Source organism: Puma concolor, chromosome A1, assembly GCF_028749965.1.
Source record: "Puma concolor isolate L17-30 chromosome A1, mPumCon1.1.hap2, whole genome shotgun sequence".
Classification (NCBI taxonomy): Eukaryota; Metazoa; Chordata; class Mammalia; order Carnivora; family Felidae; genus Puma; species Puma concolor.
Window position 1 is genome coordinate 19,628,132 of NC_141667.1, and position 18,178 is coordinate 19,646,309.

General features: G+C 33.9%; 1 pseudogene; it reads right to left on the reverse strand.

The window, feature by feature from the left end:
* Positions 1 to 208: 208 nt before the first annotated feature.
* On the reverse strand, positions 209 to 17,330 carry LOC112860426 (nuclear transcription factor Y subunit beta pseudogene; annotated as a pseudogene).
* Positions 17,331 to 18,178: the final 848 nt, after the last annotated feature.

Genomic DNA, 18,178 nt, shown 5'->3' on the forward strand with positions numbered 1-18,178 from the left:
TCTTTAATACAATCCAATTAGATGTTATTTCACAACCGTTTCTGAAACTGACTTTCTATCACCTCCTATTCACTAAAATCACAGGTGATGAGTATGAAGTTCAACCTTTAGCAATGACTCTATGTTTGAATTGAACTAAGGTAATAGTGATATTTGCAAGTACTATTCACTGAAAGTGCTATTAAATCTCCAAAATATTCTTATTGATTTACCCATTACTGGCATTGTTGTTTCGAAAAGTCAATTCTTTGCTTGAAAAAGAGAAGAAAATTTTAGTCCGATATTTGATATATTTCTCTCCCTCTTTTTTCCTAAAGTGTTGAGTGTTTTCAAATGCTATTCATTTGCATAAATAATTATTTTGAAAATATAGACATCAATTGTAAATAAAATTCTATTTGAAGCACTATATATTATACCATACCAAAAGGTTTTCAGACAAGACTTCTTTTCTGATGGATTTAAGGCTTTCACTACATTCATGTTATCAGACTATTTATAGATAAATGTCCCATAGTTGACAATTTGAAAGGAAGAGAGGGCCAGCACATAGAATATTGTTGCTAATAATTATCTACTGTCTGCATCCTACTTTCAACAATATCCTCCCTCATCTCCTCTTGTCAAACTTCTATATTTGTTTGAAGGACAGTGCTATTGGCTGAATGTTTATGTCCCCATAAAATTCCTATGTTGCATCTATAATATCCAGTATGAGGATATTCGGAGGTGGGGCTTTGTTTTAAAATTTTTCTTTTAATGTTTATTTATTTTTGAGACAGAGAAAGAGGGAGAGAGAGAGAGAGAGAGAGAGAGAGCGAGAGCAGGGGAGGAGCAGAGAGAGAGGAAGACACAGAATCCCAAGCAGGCTCCAGATTCCAAGCTGTCAGCACAGAGCCAGATGCGGGGCTCGAACTCATGAGCTCTGAGATCATGACCTGAGAGGAAGTCAGAAGTCCAACCAACAGAGCCACCCAGGCATCCCTTGGAGGTGGGGCTTTTAGGAATTAGTTAGATCATGAGGATGGCACCCTACCGATGGAATTAAGGCCTTTATAATAATACACAGGAGAAAGACGATCTCACTCCCTGTCAGGATATAGCAACAAGATGCCCTCTGCAAGCCAGGAAAAGAGCTCTTATCGGATATGGAAGAGGTCAGCACTTCATTTGTGGACTCCCCCAGCTTTAAGAACTATGAAAAAAAAATATATCTATTTTTTTTGGCCATCCAGGTTATGGGCATTATATTCTAGCAGTAAGAGCAGATTAAGACAATTTAAATATAATATCACAAGAAGTCTTAACTTTCTCTTTCTCAAATCAATGATTATAATCTTTCTTCTTCGATATTTATTTGTAAACACGTCTCATTTCTCTTACTAGGTGGCAAATTATTTTATGTCAGGCAACTTTTTACTAATTTTCATTTCACTAGAGTCCTAAAATAATGTTGTCCACATATTATAGGCAATAAGTATTTGTTTAATTTAATTAGAATTAATTAATTCAATATGAACTGTTAACAGACAATATAACAAGCTTAGATTCCAGTTAGCCTTATTCTCTTTTTTATTCATTTTATTCTTTTATTTTTCCTTTCCAGTTAATTTTTTTATATTTATGGAAAGTGGCATGGAAGAGATTAATAAAGAAATTATGCACATGGATTTGCTGCTATAAGCCTTCAAACATTTAAAGAGATACATGTTGAGGAAAATGTATGCCATACATATAAAAAATAAAGGTTATGGATTATATATCAGTATTAAATACATATGCATATGTGGAAGTAAAAATGCAAAATTTTAGATTCCTGGTCAGTGAATCGTCTCAAACTAGGAATAAATGTATGGGCAAGCAAAATGAAATGATGGAGTTATTTGGAAAGGATTTAATTGGAACAATGAATATTAGTATGGTGATCTTATTGGTCAATGTCAAAAATCACAGTACATGCATGCATTTTTCTTTTTCTTCCAGAAATCTACTCTACAGAAATATCCAAATTTATGCTTATATAACACCTCCTTCTATACATGTCCTTGGATAATCCTCTTCCAACTTGACTTTGGGCTTGGCCGTATGACCTTGCTTATTTAACAGGTAAGGAAGGCAGAGAGATGTAAAATAATTATATATTGGGACATTTTCTGTCTTTCTGATGGAATGTCTCACCATATGAACTAGTCAAAGGCAGAATGACTGAACAATGCAAGACCTGGAAAGTGGTTTCAGACATTCTAGTTAGCCCATCTTTTTTCAGCTGAGAACCCACATAGATGAGTCAGCCTGTACTAGGTCAACCAGTCCCAGCCTGGCCAACTCAGACTGGAAGAATGCCCAGATAACACATAGAATTATGAGAACAAATGATTATTTTTGCTGGGGTGGAGGAGGCACTAAATTTTGCAGTGGTTTGTTAAAACTGATATTTATATCCCTCATCATTCTTCATTTTATTTTTCCCAACTTTATTCCATCCTGGTTGTTATTTTAGATGATGTGACACAGGCAGAATAAAGATTAAACCTGAATTCTGAGATGAGGCATTCCTGATATATGTTGGCTGGTGCCTAAATTAGTCACTTGGACTTGCTGACATAATTTAACTTAAACTGTTAGACCACTATTTCTTTATCTGTGAAAATACACTTAGCTATGAAACCCTTCACACCATGCCAAATTAAAAACATATATATATATATATATATATATATATATATATATATATATGATATATATAATCAGATATATATATCTGATTATTTAAAATGTACTACATGTTGAAAGTAGTACTAGGAGTGAATATAAAAGACAGGAAGTATTTCAGCAGCAACAATCCTTAGGTGATAACAGGTATTGGTATTATTAATTCATATAGGATTGCTCCATATTGAGAGCACGTTTCCTAATCTGTCAACCAATAGTTTGATATGTGTGCCATTATTCTAATGTATGGAGTTATAGTATCATATTTAAGGAGATAGCCATAACAGTGTATTAAAAAAACTCGTTAAAATATATGATTTAGACATCTTTAAATTTTATGTTGAGACATCAATCAAATGACGGTTCCTTTGTAGAATCTTCATTCCCAGGAAGATATTTTTATCAATGGCAACATTAGTTAGTACATGAGTATTACTAACAAAAACACTATTGCTAAAATTTTCTGGAGGAATAAATCCTTGATGTATCAGAAAAATTTAAGCTACAAAAAACAAATGCCACTTTAGTTATTTTGAACAGAAAGAGATTTGATACAGGGAATTGAGTATTTATAAAAGTTGTTTTCATTTCTAGATATGTTATTTAGCTCTTTACTAAATGATTTGTGCTTTTAAAGCTGCTATCACATTTTATCTTTAGGAGAAAATACTATTTTACAATTTTTAACTATATGTATTTATGCTATAATGTGCTCTTTTGTCTTTTTACTTGGGGGGTGAAGTTTTTCTGTTATGTCTGTAACTTTTCATCACAATGGTGCTTTTTTTTTCTCTTGATATGTGTTCTTTTTTATTGTAAGCTTGGTTTACATGGAGTATTTTTTTTGTTGCCTGTTGTTTGTTTTGATGGGGTCTTCTACATAGATTAGACAGCAATTTTTTCTATACAGTATATTTAAATTTTATTTTTGCCCTTATAGAAGCATTTAACAACTCTGGACCATTTTATGTTAATTTCTCATCTTTTGCCTTTTATACATGTGGGTGGAATAAATTTTGATTCACTACCTTTTGCACTGATATTCACTATATACAGATGGACAATACTCATTGTAAGCTGCTCTCTGGATAAATAAGGAATGAGTCTTTCCTTTCCCATGTAAAAATTGTTTAATATTTGGAGAAAACTCACCTCATTCCAAATACTTACTTTCCTAACCCTCTAATCATTTCTGGGGCAACATTGCTTCCAAATAGTCACTGTGAAAGAGCAGGTTTCAGAGAACAGAATGGGGAGCTGCTCTGTGCACCATCTGCAGAATGCCTTTTGATTAGGATGTTAGTTTATAGCAAGGACCCTTAGTCACTTCTAGGAGGATATTGATAGTGGACCGGCATTTCAGTTTTATTAATTATAATCATTAAAACCTATGTGTACCTGGCCTAAAATGCATTTTTCTGATCAAACATAATTTCATGTTTAATCAACATAGGTTATTAATGAGTTTATTGATTCATTTCATTGGGGACAGAGTTAAATTTAACTTTAGAATATCTCCTGAGAGAAAAGCATATGACTGTCTCTGACTACAAGCAAAACTTGGAAACTATAAGCCAATTCGGTCATAAGTTATTTTCTCTGGCAAACTTGAAAGCCTAAGACGTTTTAGGAAGACTTTCTGCCTCTTCAAGACTAGATATATGTGACATTATTTTTATATTACATATTTTATAAATTCTAATAATGATTTCAAAACATTATATAATAAATTTTCATAAACACAATTATATTATAAATTACTACCTATAAAAATAAATTGGCTATCAACATAAAAATTAACAAGCATACTTGGCATATAGTCACTGGATGTTTGGGTATTTATTATCTACATAAGAGGTCAAGCCCATATACAGTAAAAGGTAGGAAAATACACTGTATCACCCCCTGCTGTCTCTGAATGATTTCAGTCAAGGGCGCCATCCCACCTGAGTGAATCATAGGTGGGGGTGTTATGATAAGAGATTAGTCAGTATGTCCAAAAAAGTAGGGGTCCTATATTCACATTCTTTCTGGGATTATGGAAGTTTGCAGTGGTGGTACCAATTCTGTCCTTCCATTAGCTCAATTACTATTTAATAAATACTTTCTATGTGGTACGAATCATACATGCAATAAGAGACATAGTAATGAATAGGACAGCTTCAGCATGAAGCTTATATTCTTGTGAAAGATATTTTGATTCTCTAACTGGGAGCACACTTCAGTGAGGATCAGGAAGGAGGTTGTGGATGCTGCTACAATTATAGCCAAATTCTTCAAGATGTGATGGTGGGACACTTGAAAGGACTCATAGGAAATCTACCTTTGCGCCTTAGGGCAGTTCTTTCCTCTCCATGGGACTGGTCACTAAGGAAAACAATCTCCTCCTTGAATTAAGCCACTCAGGACCTGTGTATCTATGTTCATCTTATCTGTCCTCAGAGCCCCCAACAGATTTTCATCTTCACCTGTGAGATTGTAGAATGCTGTAGTCACAGCTATAGCTGTCTCTTGTTTCCATGCATTTGTCTAGCGAAGGCTAGATGGTGTTGCATATTTGAGTTAATTAGTCATAGGCAATGTTTCAGTCTGCATTGAGTTTGAGCTATGCCACTTAATGCCTAAAGTGACACTGGGAAAGTCATTTGAAAAGCATCTAGACAATAATGCCCATTGCAGGTTGGTGACGGTGTTTAAATAATTGCATGCATATAGAGTACAATGTGCCTTGCAGTCAATGAGGACTTAAAAGTGACGTATGGATTAGTAGCCATGGAGATAGAGACACAGATGAAAACTATCTGAATATAAGTATCTGAATAAAGGTATTTTTGTAGGATTATCTATATTTATGCTTGTTATTACCTCTCCATCAGAAATATTTCCCCAAATTTTATCTAGATATAATTTTCAAGTAATTGGCAGATGTATATGGGAGTTATTCTGTGAGAAATCCACCCAGATGGACCTTGGGCTCAAAAAAATCAGTTGACCACTGCTGTTACCTGATTCTTGGTGGCAAACTAAATAGATGGACCACTTGGTGATTAAATGCGTAGTTATAATTACTGTACGTGAGAAGCATACCTTTCAAGATTCAATTTTCTTACAGTTAAAAGCAATAAGACAAACATAGATGTATACAATTTTTTTCCTAAAATATTTAACTTTAAATATTTTTAAATATAAAATTAATAGTGTTAGGAATTGAGAGGCTTTCTTAATTGGATTGCCTAAGGTCAGAGGCTAAAAAATAGGAACCAGAATATAATATAGTTGTTGTAAAGGTATTTTCTCCTTGAGATAGGGAAGGAGAAAATAAAGGAACTAAATAAAATACATGAAAATTAGTATCTGAATTTTCACCAGAGCTTAAGTGAGTTGAACAACCATTGTACAAAACTACTTCACTTGTCCTACATTCATACAGAAAAAAAATTCTATATGAGCAAAGCATTAAGATTACTAATTTAAATATTTTTTTATAAAAATTTGGTAAAGGTTATGTTGTTAAAGTTACCTTGTTACAAAGAATATACTGAAGGAGAATTTTATTTGTTCTTAAAGATTGATGGTCACATTATGAACATTATTTTACTCTAAAGTAGTAATTCCCCCAAAGGCTATTGAGGTTAATAGGCCTACTTATCCCCATTTGGATTCCTTAGTATTTGGACTTGTTTTCTATTGTCCTTAGGTCTCCTCCCTGGCTATTAGTTGACCAGCTGTCCCTTCTTGGTATCATCCATAACTTTGAGCCTCATGCCTCATTCCCTGAAACTTCCAATTTGTTATATCTGACTTACTGTGGGCGGAAAAACCAAACAAAGAGCTTGGTATAACCACAACTAAAGTAAAGTGACTTTTGAGGAGACATTTGAGAAACAGCATGGAGATTGTGTGAGCTTAAGAATGTGAGTGTTTCAGGACTGATATTGGCTGCTCAGGGGCTTAATTCTGGAGAAGGAGGTGAGAAGGAGCTTGCTTTAAGGCTCTTGTCCACATTCCAGATGGTAAACATCACGACATTATTTATTTCTATTTATCAGTTAACCTATTTGAAAGTATCAGTGTCTTTACTATGGCAAATACAAAAGGAAGCTGTACAGCATGTTCTAGAACTTGTTCTTGTGAAGCTGTCCTTCCTAACTGACATCTTATTATGTATTTTATATTACTTGTGAATAAATAGTACCGTTAATTACAAAAAAAGTAATAGTGCTACACAGTTTTAAGAAATTCACTTAAAGAGAAAATAGCTTATTTTATAAGATCAACTTTCAGCCAGTTAAAAAAAAATCAGGTGTTTTTGTGAATAACAATTTTTTATTTATTTTTGGGACAGAGAGACAGAGCATGAACGGGGGAGGGGCAGAGAGAGAGGGAGACACAGAATCGGAAACAGGCTCCAGGCTCCGAGCCATCAGCCCAGAGCCTGACGCGGGGCTCGAACTCACGGACCCCGAGATCGTGACCTGGCTGAAGTCAGACGCTTAACCGACTGCGCCACCCAGGCGCCCCTGTGAATAACAATTTTTTGTTCACGTTTATTTCTTTCTTCTGATACATTTTTAAACCTCAAATTCAATATAAATCCTTAGGAAAGATGTATGCTTGAACATAAGGAACCAGATCATCTTGTGTTACTTATAATGTATTTCACTCCTTTTACTTTTGATTAAGTAACAGAATATATATATCAGAAAATATCTGTAATTTTACCATGTTGGGAAAAGTTAAGCTATACAGTAAGTCTTTACATTTTCCCACATTTAATAAATGCCAAATAAAATATTGTTGAAATTTTTCTCAGTAATAGATTATAAGTGGCATGTTTGTGGACTGTCTACTTCTTGGCATTTGGGTTTTGTTCACTTTTTGTTGCCTCACACTCTTTTCAGGATTCAGTTCTATAAATGTCTGATAATTTCCATATATGAAAAAGACTTAAAATATGTATGCTCTGTTTATGAACATTGAAATTATCCTGTAATTTTTCCTGCTTGAAAGTGCTAACATAAATATGAAAGTTGCAACTACGTAGAAACAATTTTATTCAAGTAGATTATACTTCTATACAAAATATTGCCTCATGTATGTTTTTTTCTACATCTTTTGACTCTAAGAAATTAACCTATGAATGGGGCGCCTGGGTGGCGCAGTCGGTTAAGCGTCCGACTTCAGCCAGGTCACGATCTCGCGGTCCGGGAGTTCGAGCCCCGCGTCAGGCTCTGGGCTGATGGCTCAGAGCCTGGAGCCTGTTTCCGATTCTGTGTCTCCCTCTCTCTCTGCCCCTCCCCCGTTCATGCTCTGTCTCTCTCTGTCCCAAAAATAAATAAAAAAAAAAAAGAAAAAAAGAAAAAAAAAGAAATTAACCTATGACTGAGATATGATTGCATTTCCTCATGTGATTTTGACAAAGGCTGTATTTTGGAGTCCTACTCTTCCCACAAGCTAGAATTTGGTTTTGCTACACTTGTCTCCTTTCTTCCCATTGTATTCAGCACAATCCTAACACAACCAGCTGAAAGGAGCTGGATGACCAATGCTATTTTTGGTGCATATTTAGAGTGTATTATTGAATAGGTAAAGTGGTTCTAAGATTACAGATAAATTTTGCTAAGAGAGAACCAAGAGAGAAGTACTGAAAAGCATGCCGCATAGTGACATTGTGCAGTGCGGGTCACTGTTGAGATTTCCCTTATTCTAATCCTTCTACCATTACAACCAGATGTTATGTTTTCTTCTAATCATTTTACTGTTTTAATCAGTCTCCTTATCGTATGCACTTTATTCTGCACTTGGTCCATTCTGCCTTTCCATCTAACGTTATCCTAAGGTAATGTAATTCATGTTCCACCCACAGACTGATGAATCTTCATAGATGTTTAGATCCTTGAAAACAGGGATGATTTCCTACCAGTCTTTCCATCTATCTGTCTTACTTTGACAGAATATACTACTTGCTCAGTAATAGTCATTAAACAAAAGGAATTGAAATCTAACTCACAAACTCTTTTCTTTCCCTCCACTTCAGACTTATACATTGAACTGTCTGTTGTGCACAAACTGTAAGTGTTCACCTGACATTTCAGTCTCCATTTACTCAAATCACCTTGTCCTGTCCCACCTTTCAAATCACACTCTAAGTTTATTATGCTTGCATTTCTTCTGTCAGTTAAATTTAACATCATCTACCCAATCCTCTTTCATCCTTTACCTGCTTTCTGCACCTGATAAAACATTGACTCCTAGAAATTTTAATCTCCATATCTCAATTCTATCCCCTTTTCTACTCACTGCTCTATCATAAATCAGACCCTGACATATTTCATATGAAATAATTTCTAAACAATGTTCCAGCCTTTAGTCCTATGCCATCTCAAAATTTCCCAGCACAAAACCATAACATATTGAGTATCAATCTTGCAGTGTTGCTCCTACTTTTAAAAATGTTTAAATAACTGACAGAAACAATTTGAATATTGTAGGGTGAATTGACTTTGTTCTCCAGGACCTGGTTAGTAGAAAAACGTTAAGTGTTGGCTCTGGGGTCAGGCTGCCTGGGTTTTCAGTTCATCTCTTCTGCCATTAGTTTTGTGATGTTGTACAATTTATGTGACTATTCTAAAACTTGTTTTCCCCATCTGTAAAACTGTTGTAATAGGATCCTCTCATATAGTTGTTTTGAGGATTTAATGAATGATCTATGTCAAGTGCTCAGAAGAGCTTCAACCACAGGAAAGCGCTAAATGAATGTTAGCTCTTGTCATTTTCACTCTTTGATTAGGTGGCTTTCTTGGCCTTTGTAACTTTTATTCATCTTTAACAGCTCAGATATGTATGAGTTTCACAAAGACTAGAAACATTTGTATTCTATTATAATACATGTAACATCATATTTTAAAAATCTCTTTAAGCCTCTGTCAATCCCATTGGAGGCACAGGGAATAAATCTACTTAATCTCCATGTCTCTTACACCCAGAAGAATGTTAGTAAATCGCGCTTTTTTTTTTTTTTTTTTTTCCTTTTGCTTGGTGCTTCCTAAACAGACTATTTCCTAGTCTTCAACAGTTTCAAGATAAAAATAGAGCCTGGAAAGAATCACAAACATTTTGAAATTCTTTTCTCACTCTTAGAAAGTTCCATCCTCTTTCAAGTCATTTTGAAACAGGGGATATTACCTTTTCCTCTGAAAAATAGTTCTTTTAGATATTTTCTGGTGTCAGCCACTTTATCCATCTGTATCGTTATCTGGTGGCATTTTCAGTCACCACACTTACCCGAAACAGCAACTATTTTGCTGAAAACAATATTGCTGCAAATAAATTATGGAATCCACACTGCAACTTTTAATATTGGGTGCAGATAGTACTGATATTTCTCCCTAGAATAGTAACACTTAATCTCCTTGCCTTTTCAAGTAAATGACAGTGATATGAGATGACTGATGATATTCTTGCTGTCTTTGATATGTTACTATAATTAACTATTAACTAATTAGCAACAGATTTGATACATATATCAAAGTTTTTGTATCTGTTTCTATTGAAACCGTTGCTGATACTACTGCAGATGCTTTGAACTAATGAAGTTATAGAAATTCTAGAAAATTTCTTTTCACTGCTGTCTCCATGTGTGTGTATGTGTGTGTAACTGTGAACCACATGCCATCTTGCACATTATGAATCACTGAGGGCTGGGGAGAAAATAAAATGAGAGACATGAAGCGATGATGTAAAATGTTTATAATTTGGGGAGCCTGAGTGGCTCAATCAGTTAAGAATCTGACTCTGGATTTCAGCTCAGGTCATTTTCTCATAGTTCCTGAGTTCAAGCCCTGCATTGGGCTCTGGGCTGACAGCCCGGATCCTGCTTGAGATTGTCTGTCTCCCTCTTTCTCTCTCTGCCCCTCCCTGGCGCTCTCTCTCTCTCTCTCTCTCTCAAAACAAATAAATAAACATTTTTAAAATGGTATTTAAAAATAAAATAAAATAAAATATTTATATTTACAGCATTGTCTATGTTCCTTAAGCCAAATTGAAATTCTTTACTACAAGTCTCCACAGTTCTTTATGCAAACACAGCATCCTTGGCTCAGCCACCTTTTTCACTCAGGTTGATAATGTATCTCAGGATAAAGAAAACCTTTGCTCAGATAAGAAGCACTAATAACTAATAAATCGCAGGTAATTAAAACTACCATACTTGGATCCCAAGCTCAATATTTAGCTATAAATAGAATACGAGAAATTAATGACTTAGTGTACTAATTTTAGTCACAAACTATGGTTTTTATCATTTGTGGAACACAAAGAAGTAAAGAACAGGGGCACTTGGGTGGCTCAGTCGGTTTAGTGTCCAACTTCGGCTCAGGTCATGATTTCAGGGTTCGTGGGTTCGAGCCCCAAGTCGTGTTTTGTACTGACAACTCAGAGCCTGGATTCTGCTTCGGATTGTGTGTCTCCTTCTCTCTCTGCCCCTCCCCCGCTTGCGCTCTGTCTCTGTCTCTCAAAAATAAAAAAACATAAAAAAATTTAAAAAAAGAAGTAAAGAACAAATCTGTACTGAATTCACTTATATTTTGGAAGAAAGCAAAGGAGTAAAATGTGGAAATAACAACTTAACATTGCCTATGATAAGAATCGAAACAATGAATGCAGTAAATAATATAGAAATTGAGAGGAGGAACATTTCTGAGTGGTATTAGGTAGTGCGATATGTTGCATTCATAAATTTAGGAAAATAAAGCAAAATACAGTTGTGTTGAGCCTATAAACTAATGCTGTTTTATTCTGAGCAGTCCAATGCATTGTGAAAAATGACTCCAATTATTATAAATCAGAAACATCCATATTTGGACTGAGGAAGAAAATACTTGTACTTTCAAAGAAATATACATATTTTTAGTTAACAATCATATTATTCTAAATATTTTGGGGAAAAGTTCAGAATAAGTTAAAATTCACAAATTGTTTTCTGGTATAACAATTTTCAGATATATTCAAATACATTTTAATAGGAAGTGTTTCCAACTCATTCTAACTCAATAAGCTTTTCATTTGCAAAGAAATTTGAGTGCTTTCAGCCTTGACTTAAACTGTAGATAAAATAGTTTTGTGCAACATAGAATAAAGGGCTTTTAAGAGATTTGGAAAATTTACAGATAGAAAATAGCTCATGCAAAGCAGTGTGATGAGATAAGTTGTAAAGAATTCAGAACCATACAGGTTAATTTTCCTTTAAAATACAAATTGAATATGGAACTATGAGAAAAACAACTTGGGAGAATAAAAGTAGATCACAAAATATTTTAAAAAGTATTTTCAAATATTCCCCATGTAATGTTTTCAGTAAGATAAGTTAAAAGAATCTGCCTAAACATGCACTTTGTTTTAATGTTTGTTAGTCATAATCAAATGATCAGCTTTTATGGTATAAATGTTTCTTAAATAATTACAGTTGATTCTGAAAATTGTGCTATTGACTACAACTTACATAGGTATTCCCCCACAAGACTTGACTATTTTCAAAATACATATATGCAAAAACTAAGTGAAGATAGATTAAATACATTAGAAAGCAATATGCTAAGATGGTTTATTATGGGTTAGTAATATGGCATAGTGGCAACTCATTCTACCTGGTTCTGTTGACTATTTCTTCTTTCCTAAAGCCCCATCACCTCCTTAAAACATGTCCCTCCAATATATATAATATACTCAAATACTTTAATATCAGGGGAAACATACCCTCCACCAGATGTACCATTTAGCTATGTTCAAGCAACTGTACTTTACCTACTGCCATTGTCCACAAATATCTTCAAAGAGTAAGCCACACATTTTTTCCTTATTCCAGTTCAAATATACTTCTTCCATATACTCTCCTCCTAAATTTAAGTGTAAAAATAATTTCAAAAATAAGTCACTTATACAAAATGGTTGATAAATTCATTTACTACTATTGGCCACAATTTTATTCAAAGATGCTCTCATCTGCACTTATCCCTAAGTGATGATATTCCTTGTTTTACTTGAACTCTCTTCCATTTTCTACTGTACTCTCTCACAGAAATCTCATCCGCTTTTACATCTTCAAAGGTCATCTTTGTAATATGATTTGTAAATCAGTGTTTCTTGACACTGTAAATATGACTTGTAAATCAGATTTTCCACATATAACCAATTTATAATGGGCATATACATTTTAGATATCTCCACAGGCATCTTGAAATAAAACCTAGTAAACCTGAATTCTCATCTCTTCACCTGGAAAAGTATTTGAGGCATCATTCGTATTCCAACATGTAGCACAGAATCTGACACATTTTTACTTAACAATTATTAGCTGTAACACTTTATTCTAATTAATAATTGGGCATTTTACTATTAATCAATTAAATGTCTCTGTAGACAAATATTGTATTATAAACTTACTTATGTGTGTGCATCTTATGTTAACTGCTCTTGCCACAAAAGGAAAAAAAACAAACAAACAATACACAAAGGAGGAAACTTTCACAGGTGATGAGTGAGTTTATAGCATTGATGGTAATGATGGTTTCACAGATGTATATTTAGCTCAGGCACATCAACTAGTATATGTTAAATATCTACAGATTTTATATGTCCGTCGTGCCTCAATAAATCACCCTTTTAAAAAGTTGTCTTCAGCTTCAGCTTACTTTACCCAATTATGGGAAGTATACTTTGAATACTTTTTTTTTACAAATTAAATTTGATGGCATCTGGTCAGTGAGGGTTAGTTTCCCTTCTAGGGAAGTCTATGAAATATAACCAAATCTGTAGTTGTGAACATTAATGGGAATACACTCCAGAGTAAACTTTTGATTCCCATATATATTACTTCATTGATTTTGGGGAAAAGTTTTAATTTAAATGTTTTATCTATCACCAACCATACTTTGTTCTGCTGTTGCTCAACATAAGTTCTTTAATATTGGATTATTAAAGTTTTATGGACTATTTATAACATAGTATTTCTCTGGTAGACATTGTTGGCCAAAGCATGATACAATATTAGATTTTTCTATGACATGTAAACGTGGTGGCATAATGTGTCTCCTATTTACATTTTGGCAAGTCATTTAAAAAGAGAAAAATTATGGTAATGTAATTAGGATAAATAATAAGCCAATGCTACTAGCTTCATGGCTATATAAAGAGAAGTGAATGAAGCATTTTCAATTAAGCTCATCATATTGGTACTACTTAGACCTGTTTTTCCTCTGGCTATAGACATCAGCTTTATTTGTCTATTTAACTGATTTTATACAGATTTTTAAAAAATACTCATATCACCTTCCTAACATACCAATTAATGAATTAAGTATCAAATCACATGGATGAAAATAGGTTTTTCTATGCAAATTTTGTGACACACTTCTCTATAATTTTATTATATATGGCCATACACCATATGTTAGAAAATAGATCCAAAATAACATGAAAGGAAGAAGTAGAGAGCAGAAAATAAAATACACATATCTCTAATTTATTCATAAAGTTTAGGAAAGCATTTTTAAAAATGCTTGAAAAATATGTGCTACTCTTTAGTTGGAAATTTGTCAGTGTGACATGTCAGTCTTGTCAGAAAATGCAAGTGAAATTTTCACTATCAACTGTAATACAGCTTTAATTTAGAAGACTTGAGTGGTGAGGTAGAGAAGGTTAACATGGGCCCAGTCCTCTCTCCAGCACTGAGGAAGGCATAAAGGAGTGTGCCTGTGTTAAGAGGAAATCTAACATTTTCACTAAGCTTGAATTCAAGTACAAGTAAAGAAAGAATAAAACAATCATGATCTACAAAATATCAGTGTAAAATTTCACTTGTGAACTGTTTAAGGATTTAACAATTTAGTTTATTTTGATTTTTGTTTTGGATTTTGCAATCAGAAAAATGGTTTGACTGAATTAAATAGCAGGTCCCATTTACAAATTTCAAGATAATTAAGACACTTCTTTGAAAACTGATTTGTACCATCCTACAGATTTGTTATTCATGGTTACTATTGCATGTTTACATAAGGCTTACTTATGTAATTTCTGCTAGGACTCATGTGAATAGTATCCATTCTAAACTTTCTTAATGATCTATACATAGAAGTTTCTTAGCAGGCACTAACAACATTCCTTTTTGCCTTGAATTCTGAAAATATTCAGTATTGAACTATTTTTCTGGAAATGTAGTAGTTAATGAACTCAGATAATTATTTTAGAAGCCTTTCTTTAAAAAAAAAAGTCTGTAGTTGACTTAGTTTTTTTACTATGAACTATTTGTTATGCTATACTGTTTGCATTTGATCATTAACATGTTGAGTACACTTTGAGATAGATATTTTGTTTATCTAAAGGCAAGGTATATGTAAATATGAAAGAACTGGAAAAGTGGATTTGAGATAGCCATGGATTTTTTTATGCAATAAATATTGGTGAACATATGAAGTAAATCAAGTGATTGATTGGTACTATACATTTTATCTATTGGAAATTGACTCTAAATTTTGTTCCAATGTTAAATAACTCAGTCACTCAGCTCCTTCTAAAAGAAAATCAAACAAGCAAATAAACACAAAGAAAATAAAAATATACAAATATTAATGACCAAAATATCTGAACAAGAAAACTGTTTTGGCATTTCCACAAACATTATTACCTCCTTTACACCTCGGACACATAGAAATACTAGATTACAAAATAATGGTTAAAAGAGAAGCAAAATAAAAGGAATAAAATCTTGCTTTACAAATTAAAACATAAATTATAGATATAGAAGTGAGGTTGATTAGTTATTGATTAGAAACTGGTTGGAAATTGCTGAGCCTACAGACTTATTTGTGAACTTAGAACAGCTGTTCAAAAGCTAAGTTACATTCTCATCATTTTATTGACTTTGATTTTTGAGAAATTCTTACTTTTTTTTCCCAAAGTGAACCCTACCCTTATATTTTATTAAGATAACAAACATCATAAATTAACCTAGCTGCTTACTTGAATTACAAAAGAAACATGACTCAATATGAAAGTAAGAAACTATCTACAAATCACTGTCAGTAACAAATTGCAATATACCATGCATACAGGAGTCATACAGAGCAACAAACTCTCAAAGAAAACAAAAATATCTTATACCTTGCAAATCCAATTTTTCTTTAAAATCATTCATGAAAAGGATTCTCTCAAGTAAGAATTGACACCTCAATTAATCAAGCATCAGAAAGCTACATTATAGCTATTTACTATACAAAGACATCTTTTCTCCTCTTTTCCTTCTAAATGTCTGTCCCAGAATCACAGACTTTTTTGCTTCTCTGACACTCCCCATTCCACCATTTCTTCAGGTCGTGAAAACTGAATTTGCTGAAGAACATAAATCTGTTGATATCATGTTGTAAAAATCACACATTTTGGGAGCACCTGTGTGACTCAATCGTTAAGCATCTGACTTTGGCTCAGGTCATGATCTCACGGTTGGTGAGTTTGAGCCTATGTCAGGTGAGAATGACTCCCACTTCAGGTGAGCTTGACTTGTGCTTCAGGTGAGCTGATGCCCCAATTCTGGTGAGCTCCAGCCCCACTTAAGGTAAAAACATGAGCCCTGGGTGAGCCCCACTTTGTTCTCTCTCTCTCCCTCTCCCTCTCTCTGCCCCTCGTTCACTTTTGCCCCTCCCCTAAAAAAAACAAAAACAAAAACAAACAACAAACAAAAAAAACACAATATATTTAGTTGCTGACCATCTGTGGTTATTAGGCCAGCTGGTAACTGGTTGGTAAATGCCTCCTCTATAAGTTCGTCACTTAGTCCTTCTATAGCTGTGACTGTTCCCCCAATTCTTTTCTTTCCTTTCATAGCCTCTCTGAATTTCTGAATGTATAATTTTAGCGGTTCTACATAACTGTTGAAGCCTAAGGTAGACATGGAAAAGACAATATCTTCTCGACTGCCTTCCATTTTTCTTGATGGCATCTTTCACTTGCTTCACCTGTAATAAAGCTAATGAAATCACACATTCTTGAACACATTCTTGGGCATCTTTTCCAATCTTTCCCATTTGAGGTATGGCACTTTTCATCATCCTAGGTACATTTCCAATTGGAAAATATATGTTTCTCTTTGAAACTTTACTTTGAACCATTTATGTCTTCTTGATCATCCATGCTGTCTTCAGTATCATCATGAGGTAGTGTAACATGACTTCCTCCAATGTAGTGTATAGAATGGATAGTTGAGAAGCATCTATCACTCTATCACATTTATCACAGTAACACTGTCACCATCCATCACCAGTGCAGCTCTGGTTGGCTCCAATTACCAATCAGCTATTTGGTTGGACAAGAAATGGCTGCTAAGGAACCAGTCCCAGTGTAGACCTGCCAAGTCTTTTTTTTTTTTTTAATACACTGTTTTTTTGAGTAGTGAGAAGAGTAGTTTAAAAATATGAAGAACGATTCCAGATCGATGAACAATTTGATATCTCATTGAAGATAAATTATTTAAAACAAAATAAATGAATAAGTAAGTTTATAATAAATAAACAAAAAATAAATAAAAAGCAGTAATACTTCACTTCTGGAGTGCCAAGTGGCTGTACCATGTTAACTCCCACCAGCAACGTGTGAGAGTTCTTCTTGTTCGAATCATTGCCAGCATTAGGTGTTGTCAGTGTTCTTGATTTTGGCCATTCTAAGAGGTGTGTAGTGGTATCTTATTGTTTAACTTTAATTTTTCTGATGATGTATGGGACAGGACATTTTTTTATATGCTTATTTTCCATCTGTATACCTTCTTTGATGAGGTGTCACTTAAGATCTTTGCCCTATTTTTTAATCATATTGTTTATTTGCTTAAGTTTGAATGTTAAGAATTCTATATGTTTTGGATAATAGTCTTTCATTAGATGTGCATCTTGGAAATATTTTCTCCCATTCTGTGACTTGCCTTCTTATTCTTAGGACATTGTCTTTCACAAAGTAGAACTCTCCCCCCCCCCACCCCCCCGGAAATTTATTTATTTATTTATTTATTTATTTATTTATTTATTTAGAGGAAGGCAGAAAGTGAGGGAGAGAGAATCTTAAGCAGGCTCCACACTTAGCATGGAGCCCAACACGGGGCTCAATCTCATGGCCATGAGATCATGACCTGAGCCGATATCAAGAGTTGGACACTTAAGTGAGTCACCCAGACACCCCAGTAAACATTTTTATGAATTTTAACAAAGCCTAGTGTATACATTATTTTTTTGATGGAGCATGCCATGAGTGTTATATCTAAAATAATCATCATGGTACCCTAAGCCATCTAGATTTTGTTCTATATAATCTTCTAGGAGTTTTATAGTTTCATATTTTATAATTAGTCTGTGATTTATTAGTAATTTTTGAAGGGTTTAAAGCCTGTGTGTAGATTCAGTTTTTGCATGTGAATGCTCAGTTGTTCCAA